Source organism: Thamnophis sirtalis, unplaced genomic scaffold (assembly GCF_051295495.1).
Source record: "Thamnophis sirtalis isolate CommonGarterSnake01/CBP01778 unplaced genomic scaffold, rThaSir2_p1.2 scaffold_4, whole genome shotgun sequence".
NCBI lineage: Eukaryota > Metazoa > Chordata > Lepidosauria > Squamata > Natricidae > Thamnophis > Thamnophis sirtalis.
Window position 1 is genome coordinate 131,830,701 of NW_028261384.1, and position 25,099 is coordinate 131,855,799.

The 25,099-nt window shown below is 47.1% G+C and overlaps 1 protein-coding gene across 1 annotated transcript in view; it reads right to left on the reverse strand.

Annotated features, from left to right (window-relative positions):
- Window positions 1-24,581, reverse strand: part of CHD8 (chromodomain helicase DNA binding protein 8) — a 137,042-nt gene extending 112,461 nt beyond the window's left edge. Inside the window, exons 1-2 of the mRNA XM_087714191.1 lie at window positions 24,439-24,581; window positions 20,348-20,417 (exon numbers count right to left, since the gene is read on the reverse strand). The gene's annotated coding sequence lies outside the window, so the exon portion shown is untranslated. The remainder of the gene's footprint in view (window positions 1-20,347; window positions 20,418-24,438) is intronic.
- Between the last annotated feature and the right edge of the window lie 518 nt (window positions 24,582-25,099).

The window sequence follows — 25,099 nt, forward strand, 5'->3', positions numbered from 1 at the left end:
TAAGAGACAGAAAGTTTAAGGATGAATATCCTGTAATATTAGAGATAGGTGAGGTTTTTTTTTTACATTAATGGAACTCAACATTTGAGATGGAACATACATGGTTGAGAAGTGTTTCAGGGATGAAATATATCCATTTCCCCCCCCCCCCACCCTAGAATTGGAGCCTCGGGTTTTTATTTTTTTTTCCAGGCAAGCATCAGTTCAAAAGCTCTTGTGCCCAAATCGCTCTTTCTTCTTTTATATAGGTGGCACCCCTAACCCAAAGGATGAAACCGGACATTGTAAAAAGGGGAACGGACAGATGCCAAGTTGCCTACAGAGGGATGTCCATGAGAAAATCACCTACACAAGGTGGAATCATCTGCATTTTACCTGGCTAAAAAAATAGCAATAGATTTACATGCTGCTTCACACAATGCTTTACAGCCCATTTCTGGGCAGTTTACAGTCAGACTATTCCCCCCTCCCCCCCGCCAACAATCTGGGTCCTCGTTGAGAATAATAGCATTGAAAGAGACCTTGGAGGACTTCCAGTCCAACACCCCCTGCTCAAGTAGATGATAATAATAATAATACAATAGCAGAGTTGGAAGGGACCTTCGAGGTCTTCTAGTCCAACCCCCTACCTAGGTAGGAAACCCTATACCGTTTCAGACAAAAGGCTATCCAACATCTTCTTAAAGACTTCCAGTGTTGGAGCATTTACAACTTCTAAAGACAAGTTGTTCCACTGATTAATTGTTCTAACTGTCTGGAAATTTCTCCTTATTTGTAAGTTGCTTCTCTCCTTGATTAGTTTCCACCCATTGCTTGTTCTATCCTCAGGTGCCTTGGAGAATAGTTTGACTCCCTCTTCTTTGTGGCAACCCCTGAGATATTGGAAGACTGCTATCATGTCTCCCCTAGTCCTTCTTTCTATTAAAACTAGACATTCCCAGTTCCTGCAACCGTTCTTCATATGTTTTAGCCTCCAGTCCCCTAATCATCTTTGTTGGTCTTCTCTGCACTCTTTCTAGTCTCCACATCTTTTCTACATCGTAGCGACCAAAACTGAATGCCAAGTGTGGCCTTACCAAGGCAGGAGACCCTAAACCATTTCAGAAAAATGGTTTTCCATTTTTCCATTTCTCTCTTTTTTAAAATAGTGTTTAAATGAACTGCATGTCACCATTAAATCACGCCTGATCACAAGGGAGTTAAATGCAAGAGGTTTAGAAACACTCCATTCCTCAGAATAAAATGCTAGTTTTTCAATTGTCTTGATGATCTTGGCCCTGTTGAGAAGGGACGATGAGGATTTAATCTGAGACCCGGGAAAGCTACTCAAAGGGCCAAGACATGTGGATCAAAATACTCTCAGCAAAGAAAAAAAAAGGGGTTCCTTATCTCACAGGCCAAAGAGTTTGAAACTGACCCTTCACTGACCAGTATGATCTAGAGCAGAGGTTCCCCCACCTCTGGTCTATGGGCCACTGTGGGCCAGAAACCGGTCCATGCCAACCTGCGAAGGCCCATTTGCGGTATGTAGGCACCACGCTCCCTCCGGTCCACACAAAAACCTCTCTCTGCCACGGAACCGGTCCCTAAGTGCCCAAAAGATGGGCGGGTGGGGGGTGCTGATCTAGGGATAAGAACAACCTTGGACAAGAAACCAGCCCGATCCCTCTCCTTCCCACAGGGTCCACGGCTTGCTATCCATTCGGCTGCCCATCGTGACCCACTCCCCTGCCCCAAGGTTATTTCTTCTGGCTGTTCTTTTTGGCCAAGATGTTTTGATTTCTCCTCATTTCCACCTTTCCCCTGATGACGCTACCTAGTTTGGTTCCTGAAACGTCTTGCGAGAAAACCCGCGAAGCTCCAAGAAGAGCGCCCAGGATTCCCTCGTGGTTCAGCCTCGAACGACCCGACATTCGTCTTCCGTTTCCTGAACCCTGGTGCCACATCCAGGAAACCTGTGCTGGCCGGTAGCTTTTTCCGCTTCGAATCACTGCAGGGGCTGTTTTCTCCTCTATATTTCCATAATTTTCATGGAAAACGCATTGGGGGGTGGGTGGGAGGGAGGCGTATCCATTCCTCAACGCCCCCCCATCCTTCGCTGCCCGGCCTGGCAGTTACTCCACACTCCCACCTTCCTCTATATCCAGGGCCCCCTCTTCCTCTTTCCACCTGAAGCCCAGCTGTCTTCCCGACATCCTCTTCCTCCTCTTTTCTTCCCTTAATCCTCATCCCCTCCACGGGAGGGGGGAAGGAATCCCGTCACTCCCCTCCAGTGTCCCTTCCACCTCCCTGGCCCCTGCTACACCCGCGCGCTCTCTCTCTCTCTCCCCCCTTCTTCACCACAGAGCTGCCACCTCTCCTTCCTCCCACCCTCCCCCCAAACCTCACCTGCTGTCGTTCACATCCTTCCCCTTCACCCCAACGAAATCCGTATGCACCATTCCTTCCCCAATGCCTCCGCCCAGCTTTGCTGGGAAGGCGCCCCCCCCTCTAATTTCCCTCGCTTACCAAGCTCTCGTCATCTGCATTTTGCCCGCTCCTTCCTTCCCACCCCCTCCCTCCCGCTCCCCTTTTTCGCTGGATGTCTTTCTACTCCCGCCTGCCTTGCCCTCAAGGTCTCCCACCAACCCAAGAGCGGGGATCCCGGATCCTACCCAAGCCTGGTTAGCAGCAGCAGCTCCTCCTCCTCCCAGCCTCCGGGCGGGCTCCAGCACCCAGCACAAGGAGGAGGGAAGAGAGGAGGAGCTGGGGCCTGCCAGTACTCTTGCCATCCCCCCCCCCAACGCCAGCTAGCCAGACACAAGTATCTGCCAGCCAGCCAACCAACCTTCTTCCCGTGCTCCTTGCGGAGGGGGGGGGGAGAGCTTTACCCCCTCCTCTGCATTCTTTCATCTGATTCCCTGCATGTCATTTTTGCCGAAACTGCTGGGGAGGGGGGGGCAAGCGAGCAGCCACTCCAAGGTACACACAAAAGAACAACACAAAAAACACCCCAAACATCCAGGTCCTATATACCTACGGATACGCGAGTGTCTTATTATTGTGCAAAGAGCTCGCATGACAACCGCCTCCTCTCCCATTCGGCTGCACCGGCTTTTCCTTTATAAAATAAACAAATAAATAAATACAAATGCTCTCGCCCCTCTGCCCTTCTCTGTGCTTTCTTGAGGCAGGGTTTATTTTTCCGGGGTGGAGGGTTGTAACCCCGTTAAAAGTTTAAATCAGGTCAGGCTTGATCAATTCACCTTGGCTAATCTGCTGGTTGAAGAAATGACTCAGGAACCCGGAGTCATTTAAAAGGGGGGGGGGTGTCACTTTGAGACAGGACAGGCCTGTTTCTTAAGATCATCTTGAAAAATTGCTACCCAAGGGGGGGAAAAGGAGCTCTTGTTAATTTCCCTTTTCATAAACATTTTTATTAAATTTCTTCTGCATCCCTAGCGTTAAAGTGAAGGAGCCTTTTAGCTGATTAAAAATAATTCAGCCCATGTCAGTCTCTCTATCCATCCATCCATCCATCCACCCACCCACCCACCGGTATGTATGTATGTATGTATGTATGTATGTATGTATGTATCTATCTATCTATCTATCTATCTATCTATCTATCTATCTATCTATCTATCTATCTATCTATCTAATTCCTTGTGTGTCCAATCACACTTGGCCAATAAATTCTATCTATCTATCTATCTATCTATCTATCTATCTATCTATCTATCTATCTGTCTGTCTGTCTGTCTGTCTGTCTGTCTGTCTATCTATCTATCTAATCTACCTACTTTTTCCTTTCTTTCTCTTAGTTCCATCCTTGCCTTTTTTCCTGTTCTTCCCCTTCCTTCTTTCCCTTCTTCCTCCCTCCCTCTTCCTTTTATTTTCCCTTCCTACCTACCATCTACTTATACACACACACATTCACAATATACTCCTTCCCTCGCTCTTCCCCCTCTATCTTATCTGTCTGTCTATCTATCTACCTACCTACTTACTTTCTACCTACCTACCTACCTACCTTCCATCCATCCATCCACCCACCCACCTTCTATCTATCTATCTATCTATCTATCTATCTATCTATCTATCTATCTATCTATCTACCTACCTACCTACCTACCTACCTACCTATCTAATCTATCTACCTTCTATCTATCTACCTACCTACCTACCTACCTATCTACCTACCTACCTACCTACCTGCTATCTATCCATCCATCCATCTATCTTCTACCTACCTACCTACATCTATATATATGCCTACCTACCATTTTCCAGCTAATTTGTGATTAAGGTGCTATGTTAGAAACGGAAAGGCAGGAGGAGGTCGGGGTGACTTTGGGGTCCAGTTACTCCGACTCAATCCAGCCCGCCTGACAGGGTTGTTGTGGTGGTAGGGGAAATCAGGAGATGGGAGTATGATGTACTATGCCTTCAGTGGCACAAAATAGAAGCAGGTATCAATCTAACAATTGTAAATAAAGTCAACTGCCATCTGATTTCTTCCCCGTTCTCTTTCTCTCTGCTGTTTGATCGCTCATCCCAGGATGGAGAGGGGACAGTGACCTTGACCTTGGGGTCGGGAGTAACAGAAAGATGGGCCTTTCTAGGAACACGGCCTACTTGCCACTCTGACACAGGACAAGGCATGACAAGGGATGCATGACAGACCACCCACCCACCTAAGTTCCAGTCCCCACTGGATGACTTTGAGCCAATCACTGACTCTCTCCATTCAAGTTATTGGATTGGATCATAATTTATGACAAGTTAGCAATGATCTCAACAGAAGTTTCAGAATAGAATAGCAGAGTTGGAAGGGACCTTGGAGGTCTTCTAGTCCAACCCCCTGCTTGGGCAGGAAACCCTGCACCACTTCAAATGGTTATCCAACCTCTTCTTAAAAACTTCCAGTGTTGAAGCATTTACAACTTCTGGAGGCAAGTTGTTCCATTGATTAATTGTTCTAGCTGTCAGGAAATTTCTCCTCAGTTCTAAGTTGCTTCTCTCCTTGATTAGTTTCTACCCATTGCTTCTTCTGTCCTCAGATGCTTCGGAGAATAGCTTGACCCCCTCTTCTTTGTGGCAGCCCCTGAGATATTGGAACACTGCTATCATGTCTCCCCTAGTCTTCCTTTTCACTAAACTAGACATACCCAGTTCCTGCAACCGTTCTTCATGTTTTAGCCTCCAATCCCCTAATCCTCTTTGTTGCTCTTCTCTGCACTCTTTCTAGAGTCTCCACATCTTTTCTACATCGTGGCCACCCAAACTGAATGCAGTATTCCAAGTGTGGCCTTACCAAGGCCTTATAAAGTGATATTAACACTTCACGTGATCTTGATTCTATCCCTCTGTTGATGCAGCCTAGAACTGAGTTGGCTTTTTTGGCAGCTGCAATTTTTCAAAAGATCTTCCTTAACAACTAGAAATATTAATCATGAACCATACTAGACAGACTCTTAAAAACCTGGATATCAGGACCAGGTTGATTAATTAAAACCTGGAGAGCTGTCACGGAGAGTGGGTTCCAATCAATGTTGGTTGCTTTTAATTATATTGTGTTTTCTTCCCTCTAGTGGATGGATTGATTATATGAGCAATGGTGGCGCAGTGGCTCGAGGGCAGTACTGCAGGCTACTTCTGCTGACTACCGGCTGCCTGCAATTTGGCAATTCGAATCTCATCAGGCTCAAGGTTGATCCAGCCTTCCATCCTTTGGAAGTAGGTAAAATGAGGACCCAGATTGTTGGGGCCAAATAGGCTGACTTTGTCAAACTGATTCAGGTAAAGGTAAGGATTTCTCTCGCACATATTGTATGTGCTAATCGTTCTCGACTCTAAGGGGTGGTACTCATCTCCGTTTCAAAGCCGAAGAGCCAGCGCTGTCCGAAGACGTCTCCATGGTCATGGGGCCAGCATGACTCAACGCCAAAGGAGCATGGAACGCTGTTACCTTCCCAACAAAGGTGGTTCCTATTTTTTAGGTTTTAGTCTTCACTCCCCTAATCACCCTGGTTGCTCTTCTCTGCACTCTTTCTAGTGTCTACGTCTTTTTTATAGTGTGATGGCCAAAACTGGATGCAATACTCTAGGTGTGGTCTTACTAAGGCTTTATAGAGTGGTATTAGTATCTCACTTGAGCTTGATTGTATCCCTCTGTTAATGCAATTTAAGATTGCATCGGCTTTTCTCCTTATTTCTAGGTTGAATCTCTCCTAGATCAGTTTCCATCCATTGTTCCTTGCCTGGCCTTCAGGTGCTTTGGATAATAGCTTGATCTCTTCCTCTCTGTGGTAGCCCCTCAAATATTGCTATCAACCCTTCCCTGGTCCTTCTCTTCACTATACTAGCCATGCCCAGTTCCTGCAACCGTTCTTCATATGTTTTAGTCTCCGGTCCCCTAATCATCTTTGTTGCTCTTCTCTGCACTTTTTCTAGAGTCTCAACATCTTTTTTTATAGTGCGGTGATTCACTAGAGTGAAGAGAGACAGAGAGGAATTCTGTGTGTGTGAGTGATTGATTATAAGTCAGTGCTCGGCTTACAACCCATTGAGGGACCATTCAAAGTTCCAATGACTCTGAAAAGAAAGTGACTTGTGTGACTTTCCCATTTAACAACCGTTGCGGCATTCCCACGCTCACGTGATAAAAAATTTGGGAGTTTTGGCAACTGGTATGTGGTTGCCCTGTTTCTGGGGTCACTTGATCGCCGGCGGTAACCGTCCCAGCCAGCTTTCAACATGCAAAGTCAATGGGGATTCGCTTAATGACTGCTTCTGTGCCTCGGTGGCGCAGTGGTTAGAATGCAGTAGTGCAGGCCACTTCTCCTGACTGCCAGCTGCCTGCAATTTGGCAGTTCGAATCCCACCAGGCTCAAGGTTGATTCAGCCTTCCATCCCTTCAGAAATGGGTAAAAGGAGGGGCCAGATTGTTGGGGGGGGGGCAATATGCTGACTCTGTAAACCGTTTAGAGAGGGCTGTAAAGCAGTATATAAATCTAAGTGCTATTGCTATCATTAACTTAACGGTCGCAGTGATTCGCTTAACCCCCCCATGGCCAAAATGTTTTGTTCAATGGGGTACGGCTCACTGAGCAAACTGCCTTGGTTAGCGACAGAAATCTGGGGCTCCATGGCAGTCGTTAAGTCGAGCACTCCATGCACACATAAAGCAGACACGCCCGCTCACAATTTTACCTACTGCATCCACAGTCCCGTGGTTAGTTTAATCAACTTTCAGGTAAGTCAATAATAAAAAATAATGGGGCCGAGAAAGGTGTGGGCGTGTTTCATTCAATCCTAATCTGAAGAAGGCGAAGGGAAGGTGACCTTGAAAAATATTCTTTAAGCTACCGAAAACTATTGACCGTATGCAATGGATTTTTTTTCCCCCATCCCTGCTTAAAATTCTGCAGAACTGGGCAGAGTTGTTGTGCCAAGTTGCAGTGGTACATGTGAAGAGGTCATTTTTTCCCCTCTTTTTTCTTTTTGCTAAAACACATCCAGCCTGCAGGAAGTACTCATGGAAAGGTATTATGCATCCGTATACACACTAACAACAACAAAAAACCCCACTTGACATCTTTAGCCTTCATGAACCCAAAGCCACTGTGTTTCCCTGAAAATAAATTGAGTCTGTCATCTGCACCTCCATAACTGCCTGGTTTGGTTCTGCAACCCAACAAGACAGGCACAGAATTCAGAGGATAATCAGAACTGCAGAAAAAATAATTGCTACCAACCTGCCTTCCATTGAGGACCTGTATACTGCACGAGTCAAAAAGAGGGCTGTGAAAATATCTACAGACCCCCCGCATCCTGGACATCAATTGTTTCAACTCCTACCCTCCAAATGACGCTAAGGAGCACTGCACAACAAGACTACTAGACACAAGGACAGTTTTTCCCCCGAACGCCATCACTCTGCTAAACACATAATTCCCTCAACACTGTCAAACCATTCAGTAAGTCTGCATTACTATTACTATTAGTCTTCTCATTGTTCCTATCACCCATCTCCTCCCACCATTGACTGCAGGACTGTAACTTTGTTGCTTGTATCCTTACAATTTATATTGATATTGTTTCCTGATTGCTTATTTCCACCCTATGCTTATCATTAAGTGTTGTACCTTGTGATTTTTGATTGTATCTTGTCTTTTTATGTACAATGAGCACATGTGCACCAAAGGCAAATTCCTTGTGTGTCCAATCACACTTTGCCAATAAAGAATTCTATTCTAGTCTATTCTTCTATTCTTATTCTATTCTTATTCTATTCTTCTATTCTAATTCTATTCTTATTCTATTTCATTCTATTCTTCTATTCTATTCTTATTCTATTCTATTTTATTCTATTCTTCTATTCATTTCTATTCTTCTATTCTATTCTTATTCTATTCTTTTCTTCTATTCTACTCTATTCTATTCTTCTATTCTGCTCTATTCTTATTCTTGTTCTGTTCTATTCTTATTCTATTCTTTTCTATTCTACTCTATTCCATTCTACTCTATTCTGCTCTATTCTTATTCTTGTTCTGTTCTTCTATTCTATTCTTATTCTATTCTTTTCTTCTATTCTACTCTATTCTATTCTATTCTTCTATTCTGCTCTATTCTTATTCTTGTTCTGTTCTATTCTATTCTTATTCTTTTCTTCCATTCTATTCTATTCTTCTATTCTATTCTTCTATTATTCTATTCTGCTCTATTCTTATTGTTGTTCTGTTCTATTCTTCTATTCTATTCTTACTCTATTCTGTCTTATATTTTTCGCCACCAAAAAAGGCACCAGTTTTTATTTTCAGGGGGGAGGGAAAGGTCATCCACTGTCTCGCCTCACTTAACCACGTCACCTCCAGCCTTTTTTCACTATCAGCGGCCTTGAAGAACTTTTTTTTGCTTGGCAAGACCGGCAAGGCTTCCCTGAAGGCCCCTGCAGTCGATAACAGAGAGACCTATCCAGAGCTCTGTCATCGGCTACAGAGGCCTTTAGGAAAGCCTCGCGGGCTGGAGCAAAAGAAATGGGCCAAGGTATGGCAGCAACTACCGTGTTTCCCCGAAAATAAGACAGGGCCTTATTTTCTTTTGACCCCCTCCCCCAAATAAGCGCTTGGCCTTATTTTCGGGGAGGTCTTATTATTTTTGAGGTGCGAGAGGTGGCGAGCGTGGTCACCTCGGGGCTGCTGCTGGGTTGCAATATTTTCAGGGGAGTGCTTATCTTAGCGCATGCGCTCGAAAGATTGAGCTTATTATCTGGGGAGGTCTTATTTTCAGGGAAACAGGGTATCCGAAGGTAAGTACGATATTTTTCGGAGTGTAAGACGTACCTTTTCCCCCTGAAAATCTAGGTGCATCTTATACATTGAATACAGCATTTTTGGCCACCTAAAACCCCACCCTCTTTCACCAAAATGGCCATGCATAGCGTTTAGGACAGTGTTTCTCAACCTTGTCAATTTAAAGATGTCTGGACTTCAACTCCCAGAATTCCCCAGCCAGCGAATGCTGGCTGGGGAATTCTGGGAGTTGAAGTCCAGACATCTTCAAGTTGACAAGGTTGAGAAACACTGGTTTAGGAGCCTTGCAGAGTGCTCCTGGGGGCTGGAGAGGGCAGAAATGAGCGAGGAACGGGCCGTGTCCCCCCCCCCCCAGCAGCACTCTATAAGCCTCCTACAGGATATGTATACCCTTTTTTTGACCAAAAAACGGGCCATTTTTTGCTTGTTTTGGGTGCCCCCCCACACCCTAGTAGCACGCTACAAGCCTCCTAAAGGCGATTCATGCCCTTTTATTTGGAAAAAAAACCAAACCAGGCCCATTTTTGCAAAAAACAGGCCATTTTTGGGAGGTCTGCAGAGTGCAAAAACTTTTTGCCTCTTCAAAACCTTGGTGCGTCTGGTGGCGCAATACTGGAAGAAGGAAGATTTGCCTACTATTCAAGAATGGACATTAAAAGTAACAAACTTAGCAGGGATGGCTAAAATATCAGCATATCTCAAGGATCACTCAAATGAGAGATATAAACTGGAGTGGAGAAGATGGATTGACTATACTCAAAATAAATATGGGACTAAGAAATTCCAGATAGTTTATGACTGAAGAAACAAGGAATGATATAATCTGTTTAGACTTAGCCTAGCAAAGAGGAGTTAAAGCTCAAATGAAAGATGATATTAACTTTTTTTAAAGTTTATTTTAGAATATTTTTGTTAAAAGATTTATACCCTGTATTGGTTCTGGGAAGTCGGCCGGGGGGGGGGGGGTTGGGGGGGGAGGGTAGGGGGAGAGAAGTAAACATTTGTAAAAGGTTTTTTTTTAAGATTTTCAATTTTAAAAAAACAACCTTGGTGCGTCTTATACTCCGAAAAATATGGTAGTAGGGCAGCTCTACCTCCCCTTCCCACCCTAGCTTAATTTCTAACTGTGCACCCTGGAGTGGGCGGGGTTTTAATTAGGGCTTATTTGGGGGTGGGGCTTATATTAGGTGCACGTGTAAAAATCAAGCTAGGACTTACTTTCCGGGGTGGTCGTATTTTCAGAGAAACACGGTAAATCGAAGATTATTAACTCACTGTATGAACCACCACCACCACCCGAGTCATTCTGGGTTCCTCATATTCAATTTTTGCTGCACCGCCATTGCTCTGCATCTTGGGGATGAAATTCAATGGCTGTTATATTGTGAACCACCACAGGGCATTGCTGCCAGTATCAGTACACAAATCCTGCAAATCATCTTGTTAATTGTTATTACACTGTTTCTCCGAAAATAAGACAGGATCTCATTTACTTTTGACCCCCGAAATAAGCACTTGGCCTTATTTTTGGGGAGTCTTATTATTTTTGAGGTGCAGGAGGGCGCGAGTGTGGTCACCTCATGGCTGCTGCTGTGTTGCAATATTTTTGAGGAGGGCTTATTTTAGTGCATGTGCTCAAAAGCCCGATTGGTCATTATCCAGGGAGGTCTTATTTTGGGGAAAACAGGGGATAAGTACCACTTTATAATGCCTTGGTAAGGCCACACTTGGAATACTGCATCTAGTTTTGCTTACCAGGATGGAGAAAAAGATGTGGAGACTCTAGAAAGAGTGCAGAGAAGAGCAACAAAGAGGATTAGGGGACTGGAAACTAAAACATATGAAGAATGGTTGCAGGAACTGGATATGTCTAGTTTAATGAAAAGAAGGACTAGGGGAGACTCTGCTATTGTATTGTATTGTATTGTATTAGGGGACTGGAGCTTAAAACATATGAAGAACAGTTGCAGGAATCGGGTATGGTTAGTTTACGAGAAAGAAGGACTAGGGGAGACATGATAGCAGTGTTTCAACATTTCAGGCACTTCCCCAAAGAAGAGGGAGTCAAGCTATTCTCCAAAGCACATGACTGTAGAACAAGAAGAAATAGGTGGAAACTAATCAAGGAGAGAAGCAACTTACAAATAAGGAGAAATTTCCAGACAGTTAGAACAATTAATCAGTGGAACAACTTGTCTTTAGAAGTTGTAAATGCTCCAACACTGGATGATTTTAAGAAGAGATTGGACAACCATTTGTCTGAAATGTTATAGGGCAGTGACAGCCGAGTGCCCAAAGTGTGCGCATAACCCCAAAATGCAATGCGAGCACCGTGTCCCCTCACGCACATCACCCGCGCATGCGCCCCATGTCCCTCTTGCCGATTTGTGGCTTTCAGGTGGGAACAGGAGGCTTTCCAGGCCCAAAACGAGGGGTGGGGAGGCCCCATTCCAAAAGGGGGTGCGGGGGGGGCACGTATGCATGGGAACCCGCAAAAAGCCAATGGGAACGCCCCCTGCACATGCACCCCTCCCCCCCACACATGCAGAGACTCAAAGACCAACTGGCCGGCGGGAGCCGCGCACGCATGCGCAGTGGAGGCAGGTCGGGGCAACGGCTGACGTGCCCGCAGAGAGTGACACGGGTTCGCCATCAAGGGTTTCGGGGAGTGGTTGGTAAACTTAAACACTCAAAGAGCCATTTGGACCCGTTTCCCACAGAAAACGCCGGGAGCCACAAAGGTCCTTACCGGAAACCCCATGTTCAATTCTGGAGCTGACCGGAAGTTCAGTTCCCCCACTATAGGGTCTCCTCCTAGCGCGGCCTACTTTTTCCTCTACCTGTCATAACCAAAAGCCCTTTCAACTGTGGAGACAACTGGGAAACCCTCCCCTTGCCATAGAGTCTTCTCCTGGCGCACTGTGCTTCTCCCCCCCCCCTGGAATCTCCTCTCAAAATTGTGGCACCGACCAGTGATGGAGCTGTAGCAGAGGAACGAAAGAGCCACATGCGGCTCCAGAGCCACAGTTTGCTGACCTCTGGTATAGGGTTTCCTACCTAAGCAAGGGGTTGGACTAGAAGACCTCCAAGGTCCTTTCCAACTCTGTTATTCTATTTCTATTCTATTTCCCCCACCACCAGCCATTTATAAGCTTGTGAAGGAAACGCTTTTCAGCCCCCAGGCCCGTGGGAAAAATGCAAAGAACACAGAGCCTACGTTGGTGTTATTGTTTTTAAATTGTTCTCTGAAATGTTCCGGCAGAGAAGGAAGATTGTGTGAGAAATTATACTTTCTTTCCTCTTTGGTCACTATGCAACCAAGGAGGAAGAGACAAAAAAAATAGGCTGAAGATTGCCATGGGAAGAATGGTAGATACAGCACACAGATTACGGAATTGGCCTTTCAACTATTTAATGCAGAATTTTTCTGCAAATCTTGACAATGTCTCTTTTTATTTTCCACTGAATATACCTACAAGCTCTGAGGTTCTCATGGCCACAGAGGCCTTTGGGAAAGAAGGACAGCAAAGTATCAAGCACAGGTAAGTCTTCGAGTTACAACGGTTTCGTTCAGTGACCGTTCAAAGTTACAACCGTCCTGAAAAGGGATTCACAACCCGTTTTTCACACTTACGACCGCTGCAGCTTCCCCACAGTCACATGATCAAAATCCAGACACTTGGCTAAGGGACTCATATTTACGACGGGTCCTGTGATCCCCCTTTTATGACCTTCTTACACGCAAAGTCAACGGAGAAGCCAGATTCACTTAACAACCGTGTTATTAACTGCTGCAGTGATTCACTTAACAACGGTGGCAAGAAAGGTCGTAAAACGGGGGCAACATTGACAAAATTCACAAAAGTCTCACTTGGCAACAGAAATATTGGGCTCCATTGCTGTCATAAGTTGAGGACTACCCGTACTTACCTTTAACCACTAGAGCCATGGGTTCCAGTCACTTCTGCAGGTATGAACTGAGACTGCATCACCCAGAATTCTTAGCAATTCCAGCTGGCTAGGGAATTCTGGGGACTGTAGTCTCAACATATATGCGACTTATATTAACCTATTCTTGCTATGCTTTGTGTTCAGATCCAATTCTTCAGCCATGTTTCCTTCTTTCTTATTGAAAGTTTGATGAAAGGACAACATTATGGACCCCTGATGACCAATTGCAGATTTTTTCCTATAAAGACCAAAAGCTACCAATTTGGAAAACAGACCATACTCCAAAGAAATAATGGAATAATAGAGTTAGAAAGGACCTTGGAGGTATTCTAATCCAACTCCCTGTTCAAGCAGGAGTCCTTACACCACGGGTATCAAACTCAAGGCCTGGGCCCGCAGGGTGATTAGATCTGGCCCTGGAAACAGTGAAGGACTGGCCCGCAGTGCCTCTGCCAGCAAAAATGGAGCTTGGGAGGGCTGCGTGCGGCCCTCACGAGCTCTGTTTTCACTGGCAGAGGGTGGCAGGAGGCCATCGCAGCCAAAAATGGAGCTCACGACGGCCGCAGGTAGGACTCCCAACTCCATTTTCACTGGCAGAGGATTGCAGGAGGCTGTCGCAGCCGAAAACGGAGCTCAGCAGCCCGTTTTTGCTGGCAAGAGCACTCGGGCCGCTACAGGTGCCCCCAACACGAGTGACGTTGAGCTGGCCCGTGACCCGTCAAAACTGCGCTCGACTAAGACGCGCCCGATTCAACCACGTCGCTGATGTCATCAACAGGGCGACAATAGCGAGCGCGGAGAAAGAAGGGCGCTTTAAATAGCGCTTTGAAAGCAAGCCGATTCAACTTAAGGTAAGGGTTAGGTTTAGGGTTAGGTTTAGGGTTAGGGTTAGGTTAAGGGTTAAGGTTAGGTTTAGGTTAAGGGTTAGGATTAGGTTTAGGGTTATGTTAAGGGTTAGGATTAGGTTTAGGGTTAGGTTAAGGGTTAGGTTTAGGATTAGGTTTAGGGGGGGTTAGGTTTAGGGGTTAATTTTAGGTTTAGGGTTTACAGCGTGCTTCTGTCTCCGTGCTGTTGTCGCCCTGTTGATGACGTCAGCTACGCGGTTTAGTCGACCGTGGTTTAGTCAAACACGGTTTTGTGGTGGAACCGAGCTGGCCATGTCCACCATGTCCCCTAAAAGTCAAACACAACCCTGTGGCCCTCAACAAAATCCCAGTGGTGGGTTTCACATTTTGCTCCCACTGGTCCACCGTGCGCATGCCCCTTCTGTGCATGCATCTGGACTTCCGCTCATGCGCTTTGCTTGCACGGGCGTCTTCCACACAAGCGCCCACTCTCAAAAACGTGCCTAAATAGGATGGCATACCAATACCAGTTAGACTTATATACCGCTTCATAGGGCTTTCAGCCCTCTCTAAGCGGTTTACAGAGTCAGCATATCGCCCCCATAGTCTGGGTCCTCATTTCACCCACCTCGGAAGGATGGAAGGCTGAGTCAACCTTGAGCCGGTGAGATTAGAACCGCTGAACTTCAGATAACAGTCAGCTGAAGTGGTCTGCAGTACTGCACCCTAACCACTGCACCACCTCGGCATAGAGTCAGGGCGGGTGCGATTTCCGCTCCGGTTCGGGCAAACCGATCCAAACCGGCTGAATACTACCCCTGCCCTGTCCTGTCCCATTTCATTCAGATGGTTGTCCAATCTCTTCTTAAAATCCTCCCGCGACGGCCCACCACTTCTGGAGGCCAGCCATTCTCCTGATTAACCCTTCTAAATTGTCCTCCAATCAGGTGACTCTCACACCTGAGGCCGTTTCGCTTGAAATATAGAACCCAAGAGAGACGATGGGTGTTTTTTTTTCCCCTGCACAATTTTCTCAGCCGCTCTGCTAAAAATTGCAAGGAAAAAGGGAGAGGGGACTTTTATGGTGGACACCTGGCAAAACTACACACTGCCAACAATCCTGGGTCAAAAGCACTTGCCTATAATCCGATTGGAAAACAATGCCTGGAGGTTAATTCTCGGAGGGCTTAAAGGAGAGTCGGAAGCTTATGAAGGCAGCCTCACCGTTCGAAGTTAATAGCAAATATAAGTGGTTTATTTACCAAAGCTCTTTAAAAAATAAATAAATAAATAACCAGTTCCCTACTGGCAAACGAAAAGACTAGCCTTTCACTTCCTGTATCAAGGGATGGCAAATCTTTTTGGTGCCCAAAGCAAGCAAGCACGAAACCCCAAAATGCAATGCACGTGCCCCCTTTCACACACTGTGTGTATGCGTCCGATCCTCCTTGCCTATTTTTGGCTCCCAGGTGGGTGCAGGAGGCTTTCCAGGCCCAAGATGGGATGCGGCGGCGGGGGCTCGTGGATTCCCCCCCCCCGTGCGCCATTTTGGGTGTGGAAGGCCTCCTGCACCAAGCTATAAGCCAAAGCGGGGCACCAGGGTGCTGTGCGAGGCCCCAAATGCAATGTGAGTGTGCACTGGCCCCCCCATGCATGCAAACGCATGGCCCCCGCATGCCCCCTGCCCCCCATGCATGCCCAGCAGAGACCTGAAAACCAGCTGGCCGGTAGGAGGCTCCCACGCATGCATGGTGGAGCTGTGCTGGGGCGATGGTTGGCGTGCCCGCAGAGCCACCTGTGGCATGCATGCCATTGGTTCGTCATCACGGTCCTATATGTGAAGGAGGTATAAAATAGCTCCCAGACAACAGAAACTCCTGATGGTTTGGCCAACCGCCTCTTCAGCAGGTAGAACTAGGACCCTGGAGATTCAGATGGGAGAGATCTACCGTGCTTCCCGAAAATACGACCTGTCCCGAAACTAACGCCTTGCCACATTTTTCGTGTGGGCACAAATATAACCCAATGACGAAAATAAACCCTCTGGACAACCCCTCCTCTCCGGCCAGGCAGAGTACCACTCATCGACCTAGCGGTATCCTGAAGGCGCCAAGCTGTGGGAGCTGGGGGGGAGGCGCTCATGTTACTTGCTACCTTCGGGATACCGCTAGGTTGGGGAGTGGCGTTCTGCCTGGCCGGAGGGGGGAGTTCCCCCTTGCAAGCGGGCTCCCAAAGAGCCGGGCACATCCTCAGGGCCGAAGCAGCCATGAGGTAATCACGCTCATGAGCAGCCGCCCGGCAAATCCCCTCTCCAGCTGGGCAGAGCGCCATTCACTGACCTAGGGGGTATCACTAAGGCGCCAAGCCACGTGGCGCTCTGCCCACCCCCCAGCTCCCGCGGCTTGGCACATTCGGGATACCCTCTAGGTCAGTGCATGCAGCTCTGTCCGGCTGGAGAGGGGGGTTGCGCGAGCGCCTGTTGCGCCTCTAGCCTCCCCAAGCCCTTGCGCAGCTCCCCCAGGGAACCACCGCTACTTGTTGCCGCCACGCTCTGAGCATAACTTCCAAACTCCAAAAATCGGCTGCCGAGTCTTCCAGCATCAGCCGCTCTAGGAGTGCTCTCTATGGTGGGCCAGCTGCCGGACAGAGTCTTCCGGACAGATAGTCTTCCAGCAGCCGGCCCACTATAGAGAGCTCTCCTAGCGCGGCTGATGCTGGAAGACTCGGCAGCCCATTTTTGGAGTTTGGAAGTTATGCTCGGAGCATGGTGGCGGCGAGCGGCGACGGTGCCCTGGGAGAGCTGCGCAAGGGCTTGGTGAGGCTGGGGGGCGGAACAGGTGCTTGCACAACCCCCCCCCCTCTCCAACCGGGCAGAGCTTCCTGCACTGACCTAGGGGGTATCCCGAATGTGCCAAGCCGCGGGAGCTGGGGGGCGGGCAGAGCGCCATGTGGCTTGGTGCCTTAGTGATACCCCCTAGGTCAGTGAATGGCGCTCTGCCCAGCTGGGGAGGGGATTTGCCGGGCGGCTGCTCATGAGTGTGATTACCTCATGGCTGCTTCGCCCCTGAGGCTGTGCCCGGCTCTTCAGGAGCCCACTCGCAAGGGAGCAGCCGCCCAGCAACCCAAAACAATAAGTTCTCCCTGATAATAAGCCCAAGGCCATATTTTGTGGGGCAAAAGAAAATAAGACCCTGTCATATTTTCGGGGAAACACAGTAAAATGTCCGTGCCCTCACAATGGGAATGTGGGATACCTCCAGCATCCAGCTCTTTTCAGTTCTTCAAGACTTAACAAGATCTCTCAAAGACCCTCTGAACACTAGACCCTGAGTGTGGGTAATCCAGTCCTCCGTAACCAGCTGAGATTCCCAGATTTGTCTGCCCTTCCTGCTGGGAGCTACGTGGAGGAAGTCTCTCTTGCCACAGGTTTTGGGTTCCCAAGGTGAAGACAGAAAGGGGGGGGGGAGAGATCTCCATACTTGGCAGTCTCTCCAGGAAGGAGCAAACCAAAAAGTTTGCTAGCAACCTACCACCAGAGTTGTGTTTACTTATTTCAATTATCTATAGGTCCAACTTGCTTGAACACAACCTGGTATCTGGGATGATGGGTCCTTTTATCCTAACCCTCCTTCTGTTTGCTGTTGCTCATGGTTTACTGTTAGCCTTTCTAAATATGCAGGCTGTGACCAGATTTGGGAGATAAACAGCAAAAATCCCCATTCTCCATTGGTGTACCGTATTTCCCCAAAAATAAGGCAGGGTCTTATTTTCTTTTGACCCCGCCCTTCCAAAATAAGCGCTTGGCCTTATTTTCATAGAGATCTTATTATTTTTTAGGCGCAAGAGGTCCCTTAACCACGGCCCACAGATCAGCTGATCCAGGGAAAGCTGGAAACTCTGTCTGTTTCTGGCTCACTCTTGCCAGCCCTACCGTCGCTGGGCCACTAAGAGAAGGGGTTGGGGAGGTAGGGTTTGCGGGAGCGGCCTCCGCGATGCCATTCCTCATGGATGGCATGTGCATGGGGCATGCTCGCCCCACTTCCGCCTCCCAGGAAACGGCGGGGGACCAGCTGTGCATGCATTTAAATATTTTTAGGGAGGGCTTATTTTCAGGGAAGGGCTTATATTAGCGCATGCACGCAAAAGCGTTACTATCCAGGGAGGTCTTATTTTCGGGAAAACAGGGTATTAATCTATGCTTCCGGGAGGTTGTTTGCCTCGGGTATGCAAGAGATGGTCAAGAAAATGGACGGTACTGTCTTCCTCAAACTGACATTCTCCCGACGCCCCAAGTGGTGCATATCATGACTGTGGTGTTATGGGAGACGTAGTGCACCACATCTGGAAGGCAACTGGATAAGGAGAGAGTATTTAAAACCCAGCCAAGAGAGATTCCACAGGATCTCCATCCTCCCCCCACTCAAGACAAGAGTCCATGCCATCAGCAATCCCATTCACAGAGCAGTCTAGATCCAACTGCTTTAATAGCAGTATATTTTTTTTTACACCAAGAAAATGGACCAGTCAATCATGAAATACTAAGGACCTTCCCTTCTGGAAGGGGAAGGGATAACAGTATTTGGTTGTGGTTCACCAAGATGAACAAAGTCCTCTCCAAATTCCCTTTCCAACGTCGTCCCTAATCACCTTGTTTCCTCTTCTTTGAATTATATGGATAGGATAGAAATACAGCCCTTCCTCATTTTTAATAAAAATGCACGTTCAGATATCACGAGAGTCCACTCGCATGCAAATGCAGTGTTTTCATATTGTCATTTCACGGTTTAGACTACTGCCTCTCTACATTGTAACAGAAAAAGCAGACTATAATGATTATGGAAAAATAAAGACTAAGGAGAGGATAGTGGAAAAGCTATCATTTTAATATAATTCAGAAGAGGGCTGAAAGGTTTAGATTTAGGTTTCGTTTTATTTATATGCCGCCCTATTCCCAACGGGACTCAGGGCGGCTCACAAACCCAAGAGGGGAAGGGAAACACAAGAACTACAAATACAAGCATTTAAAATAACCAACAGACACACAATCGAGAGGGGAAGGGGAACTCATCAACCCCAGGCCTGCCGACACAGCCAGGTTTTAATGGCTTTTCGGAAGGCCTGGAGAGGTGAGGGTCCGAATCTCTGCGGGGAGTTCGTTCCAAAGGGCCGGCTCTGAAACAGAGAAGGCCCTCCCCCGGGTAGTAGCCAGATGGCATTGGCTGGTAGACGGAACCCGGAGGAGGCCAACCCTGTGTGATCTAATGGGTCTTTGGGAGGTAATTGGCAGCAGGCGGTCTCTCAAGTACCCAGGTCCAATACCAAGGGACCTTGAAGGCCTTCTAGTCCAACCCCTGCTCAAGCTGGAGACCTGATGCCATTTCAGACAAGTGGCTGTCAAGTCTCTTCCTAAAAACTTCCAGCACTGGAGGAATCGGTAGCATACAGGGACATCAATAGGTCAGAAATATTTCAGACCTATAAGGCACCTACAGGCGGATTAGATTAGATTAATAAGAGTTGGAAGGGACCTTGGAGGTCTTTGAGTCCAACCCCCTGATCAAGCCGGAAGTGGTATACCCCGTCTTGGGGCAACCTTTTCCGCACCAAGTGCCAAAACGGGAGTTTGTGAGCGCATGCCGGAAACCGGAAGATCGTCTTCATGGCGCATAAATACGCACCAGGAGGCCGCTCTTCCGATTTCTGGTGCTCCCGCGCGTGTGAAAACCAGCTGGCGATATGCCAGAACCTGAAAGAGCAACAGGTGATGGTTCACATGCCTGGAGAGATGATGTGCAATCATAGTCCTATACTATTTCAGACCAATGGCTGTCCAGTCTCTTCCTAAAAACTTCCAGCGTTGGAGCATTCGGTAACATACAGGGACACCAATACAGGTTAAAAATATTTCAGACGTATCACCCACTTAGAGGTGGATAAGCCCCTTTGCTTTCAAATGCACAGCCCTGCTGTGCCACTGTATTATCAGAAATGCTGAAAAAGACAATGAAAAGATACATTCTCAACTGCAAAAACTCCCCCCCAAAGCTGCCCTTTCGTACTCATTTAAAGAGCGCATTTCTAACGAGTTGTGCTTGTCCTGGGTCGCATATTCATTTTTTTTATTTTTCTCCAATCCCACGGGCTTTCCATTTCGGGCTTAAAACACATAAGCGCGAACGTTTTCAAATCCCACCTCTTTCGACAGTGACATCATAACACAACTTTTCTGCCATTCAGTGGTAAAGCTACACTTACCCGACAGTAAATCGCACTGAGTCTAACAGAATATACTTCCATGTAAAAAGCATTGATTTGCAGCTGCTTTCTGCAGAAGAAGAAGAAGAAAAGAAGACATGAACAATCAGGGCTGGGGGGGAAATGTGTCTGTAACACTTTTTGGGGGGAATACTTTTGGAAATTTCACACTAGGGTCAAAGTTGGCTTTCCACAACCTGCCCTGGTTGAGGCGGTGTGGGAATTGCAGTCTAACCTGCTAACCAGAGCGCCACACCAGTAGGCATAGAGCAGTGATGGTTAACATTATTGGTGCCAACTGCCCGAAGTCCGCGCCTAACCGCAAAATGCAATGCGAGCGCCCCACCCATGCATGCGCCCCGTGTGTTCCCCCTCCCCGCGCATGCACATACATTTGCTTGCAGGTTGGTGCAGGAGGCTTTCCCAAAATGGAGTGTGGGGAGCCTTGCATGGCGCCCCACACCCCATTCGAAAACAGGGTGTGGGGAGGGCGCGCGCATGTACGGGTACCTCCACAATGCAATGTGAATGCCCCCCACACACACATGCACCCCTCTCCCCCACGCATGTGTGGCAGAGACCTGAAGAACAGCTGGCCGGCGGGAGGCATGCGCGCATGCTCAGTGGAGCTGGGTTGCAGCAACAGCTGACGTGCCCGCAGAGGGCTCACGCGTGCCACAGGTTCTCCATCATGGGCATAGAGTGTTTCCATATTTTGATGACACTCTTTTGAAAAACTACAAGTCATACCTTTTTTTCTCCACCAATACCCCTAATTCAAGCAGAGTTACAGAAAAATGACATGTGTTTGTAATCCCATCTCTTCTCCCCCTTCCCATCTCAAAATAGAGCAAAATACACCCGTGTTTGGAAAAGATGATGCAACAACATATTGACTTAAAACCAGAAATATTCCTGTTGGAGATTTTACCAGAAATTTATAATAAAAAAATGTATATTTGATTATCCATGTTATAACAGCAGCTGGGATTGTATTTGCACAAAACTGGAAAAGCGAAAAGATTCCTACAGAGAATTTGATTAGGAAAATACTAGAATGTGAAGAAATGAACAGATGAAGACTGGGAATTAAAGAGAAAGAACAAACTGATTATTATATTATAGGGGTAATCATTTTTATCGATGGTTAGAGAATAAAAGAATTAGAAGTAAAAATAGGTGTGTAAGATAGATAGATGATAGATAGATAGATAGATAGATAGATAGATAGATAGATAGATAGATAGATAGATAGATAACGTACTAATAAACATAATTAACAGAGTTAAATAAATCAAGGATTGTTACAGTATTAGACATTTAAGATGTTGGTATTAAGCTAGGAATAGAATAATGAATATGATTGTAAATTTTAATTGCTATAGCACAAAATATTTGTATCCAGATAACACGCTGTTTAATGGAAGATGGATTGTCTATATTAAAATAAAATAAAAACTTTATAAAAAAAACCAGAGCAGCTTAAGGTCATATTCTGATCTGTGAAAACATGAATGCCATGTATTCCAGCTGCAATTTTCCGTTCAGAAGTTCCAGTTTTCAGCCAAACCAGAGTAAATGATGGGTTGTTTTTTTTTCTCTCACCCAGCCTAGGTGAAACAGAAAAAGATTCTATATTGTGACCTTGTCTGGTGTGAATGGCAAATTGAGAGAGAAGAGGGCACTGTGCCCCCTGGGGGATAGAAACTAAAACAAATGCAGTTGCATGAGGATGATAATTGTGAACATCCGGCTACCTGTGCAATGATCAATAATAATTTTGAACTTATTAGACCTGAATATTCTTTCCAAAAAAATAAATAAATCACCCTACTAGGAATTGCCTGTATACTCAGACGTTACCTTAACAGCTATTAGGCCCTTGGTTAGGACCTACCTGAACTGTTTTTACCAGATATCACTACTGTGGAAAAGAAAAGAAAAAAGTTCTGGTTCATTGATATTGCAATACCAAATGATGCACGAATTGAGGAGAAACAGCTAGAAAAAAAATAATTTGCAAATTAAACTTGAGCTATTATGGAGGAATAAATCAAGTTGTACCAATAGTAATAGGAGCCCTTGGAGCAATACCCAAAGGGCTGCACAGATAGAGATTTTGGATTTCTTAACACCTGAATATTCTGATGTTGCAAAAAGCCCAACCTACTTGGTACTGCCTATATACTCAGACACTACCTTAATAGCTCTTAGGTCTTTGGTTAGGATTTGAATTAAGTTTTTATCAGTCCCAGACTGTGAACTGAAAATTAATAATATTAATACTAATAATACTCAGAATCTACCTTAACAGCTCTTAGGAGCTTGATTAGGACTGGAACTGGAAGTTTTTACCAGTTCCAGATTGTGAGTTGAAGATTAATAATACTAATAATAACATTCAGCTTAACAGCTCTTAGGTCCTTGGTTAGGACTTGAACTGTTAAGTTTTTACCAGTCCCAGACTGAATTGAAGATTAATACTAATAATACTCAGATGCTACCCTAACAGCTCTTAGGTCCTTGGTTAGGGTTTCGACTGTTAAGCTGGTCTTTACTGGTCCCAAACTAGGAATCAAATTAAATAATAATACTAATATTAATACTATAATAATAGTGTTACCCCAGGTCCTTGGAAAGGACTCCACAGGCAGACCAAAAAACAAACAAACCACCAACCCCACTCTGAACATCTGGCTGGCTGGGCCACCAACGATAACCCCAATAATCATCATCATCATCTAGATAGATATAGATATAGATATAAATATAAATAGATATAAATAGGTAGATACAGATATATAGAGACAGATAAATAGACAGATATAGATAGATATACCTGTAGATAGATAGGTAGGTAGGTAGGTAGGTAGGTAGTAGTAAGTAGGTAGATAGATATAAATAGGTAGATATATATATATAGAGAGAGACAGATAAATAGACAGATAAGATATATAGATGGATAGATATACCTGTAGATAGATAGATAGATAGATAGATAGATAGATAGATAGATAGATAGATAGATAGATAGACAGACAGTTATAGAGAGATAGAAATAGAGATAGAAATAGGTAGATAAATATATATATAGGGAGAGCCAGATAAATATAGATATAGAGAAATATATCCTGCCCTTTTCGTTCGGGTGGGAGGGGGGACACCCTACTCAAACCATGACACAGCCAGAATTTTTCGGTCGGGAGAGTGGGCAGGTTAAGGGGTACGTCTCCCCCCTAGGTGAAGCACCCCTTCCGTGAGGCACAAAAGCCAGACCCCACAACCAGGCAGCAGCTTGGAAGAAGGCTTACGATGGGAGCCTCAGTCCCGCCTGGTTCTCTCCCCCTCCCCCCAATTTTTGAATGAAGTCAATCCACCCTCCCGGGTTGGGGTGTGCAGGGAGGTTTCAGGCCGCCCCTGACGGATGCCCACCTGCAAGGGCAGCACAGCTCCCCTCCACAGACGCATGGGCCCTGGAGTCCCTCTCTTTCCCCCCCCCCATCCTGCGCCCCAGGCCTTTCCCCCCCACCCAAGCCTCCAAGGCCTTTGCATCCCGCCAACGTGGGCGAACCCACCTTTGCGTGGCCCTCCCCAGCGGCCCAGAAGGAGCCCGGCATCCCCCGCCTTCAGATTCCCCGGCGGGGCATCCTTGCAGCGGGGCCGAACCCGGCTGGAAGAGTCGGATTGAAGAAGATGGGATATTGGAAGGAAAGGAGGGGGGGGGATGTAGGGAAAGACCCTCCTCTCTGTCTCCCCCTTCTCTATCACCCATCCCCCTCCCTTCCTCTCTCTCCTCTTGCTAAGCGGAGTCTCGATGGTTCTCCCCCCCCTCTTTCAACAATTAAGGGAGGGGGGGAGAAAAGAGAGAGCAAAGGCGGCTCAGCTTCGATTCTTCCTTTTATTCCGTCTAAAATCGGCCCCTCTCTCTCCCCGTAGCAAGAGGAGGGGGGGAGAGATGGGAACTGTCCCTGCATCGGCCTGCATCCTGCAAAGAGGAAGGGCCATCCCATAATAGACCCCCCCTCCCTCTCGAAGCCTCGTGTGGGTCGGCGAAAGGGGAAGAGTTTACAAAAAAAAAAGCGGGGTCTTACCTGGGAGGTGTGGATGGGTGGGGGAGGGGGTTCTCCCCACCTCCGCCTCGCCCTTTTTTTTCGAGGAGCCGCTCACTCCTCCCGCCCCCTCCCCTCTCGGAGGGAGAGAGCCGAGAGAACAAGGCAGCCGAGCATGGACGGTGCAACCTAACTCCCCTCGGACGCCTCCAAGCCCCGCCTACCACGCTTGCTTAGGCGACGGCTCGCTGACGAAAAGGCCCAGTGAGCTTCCGAAGCGGAGGCGGCGTAGCCGCGGAAGGGAGGGGTGGGTGGGTGAAGCGAGCAAGCAGGTTAGGTTGAGAGACCGTCCAGGAAGTCTCTCGCCCGCTCGCTCGCTGCGGAGGAAGGAGGGGGGAGGGGGGAAGCGAGAGAGGAGGGGCCTTCCTTAGAGGAAGCTGTCTAAATAGGCGCCTGATTTGCTCCTCCTCTACGGCAATGGGCTCAATGCGATATCCAATCAACTGTCGTTGGCGGGACGGCCTGCGGGAAGTTGCGCTTCCTCTGCTCCCCGGCCCGCGCAATCAGGCGGTTGTGTTAGTCACCTAGACGGGGAAGCCATCTTGGATCGCCTGCTTTTATTACAGGCCCGGGAATGAATGGGGCGCGGGGGGGGGGGGGGTTCCAAGGCCGGGCTGGCCGGAAGTGACTCCGGCGCTTTTTA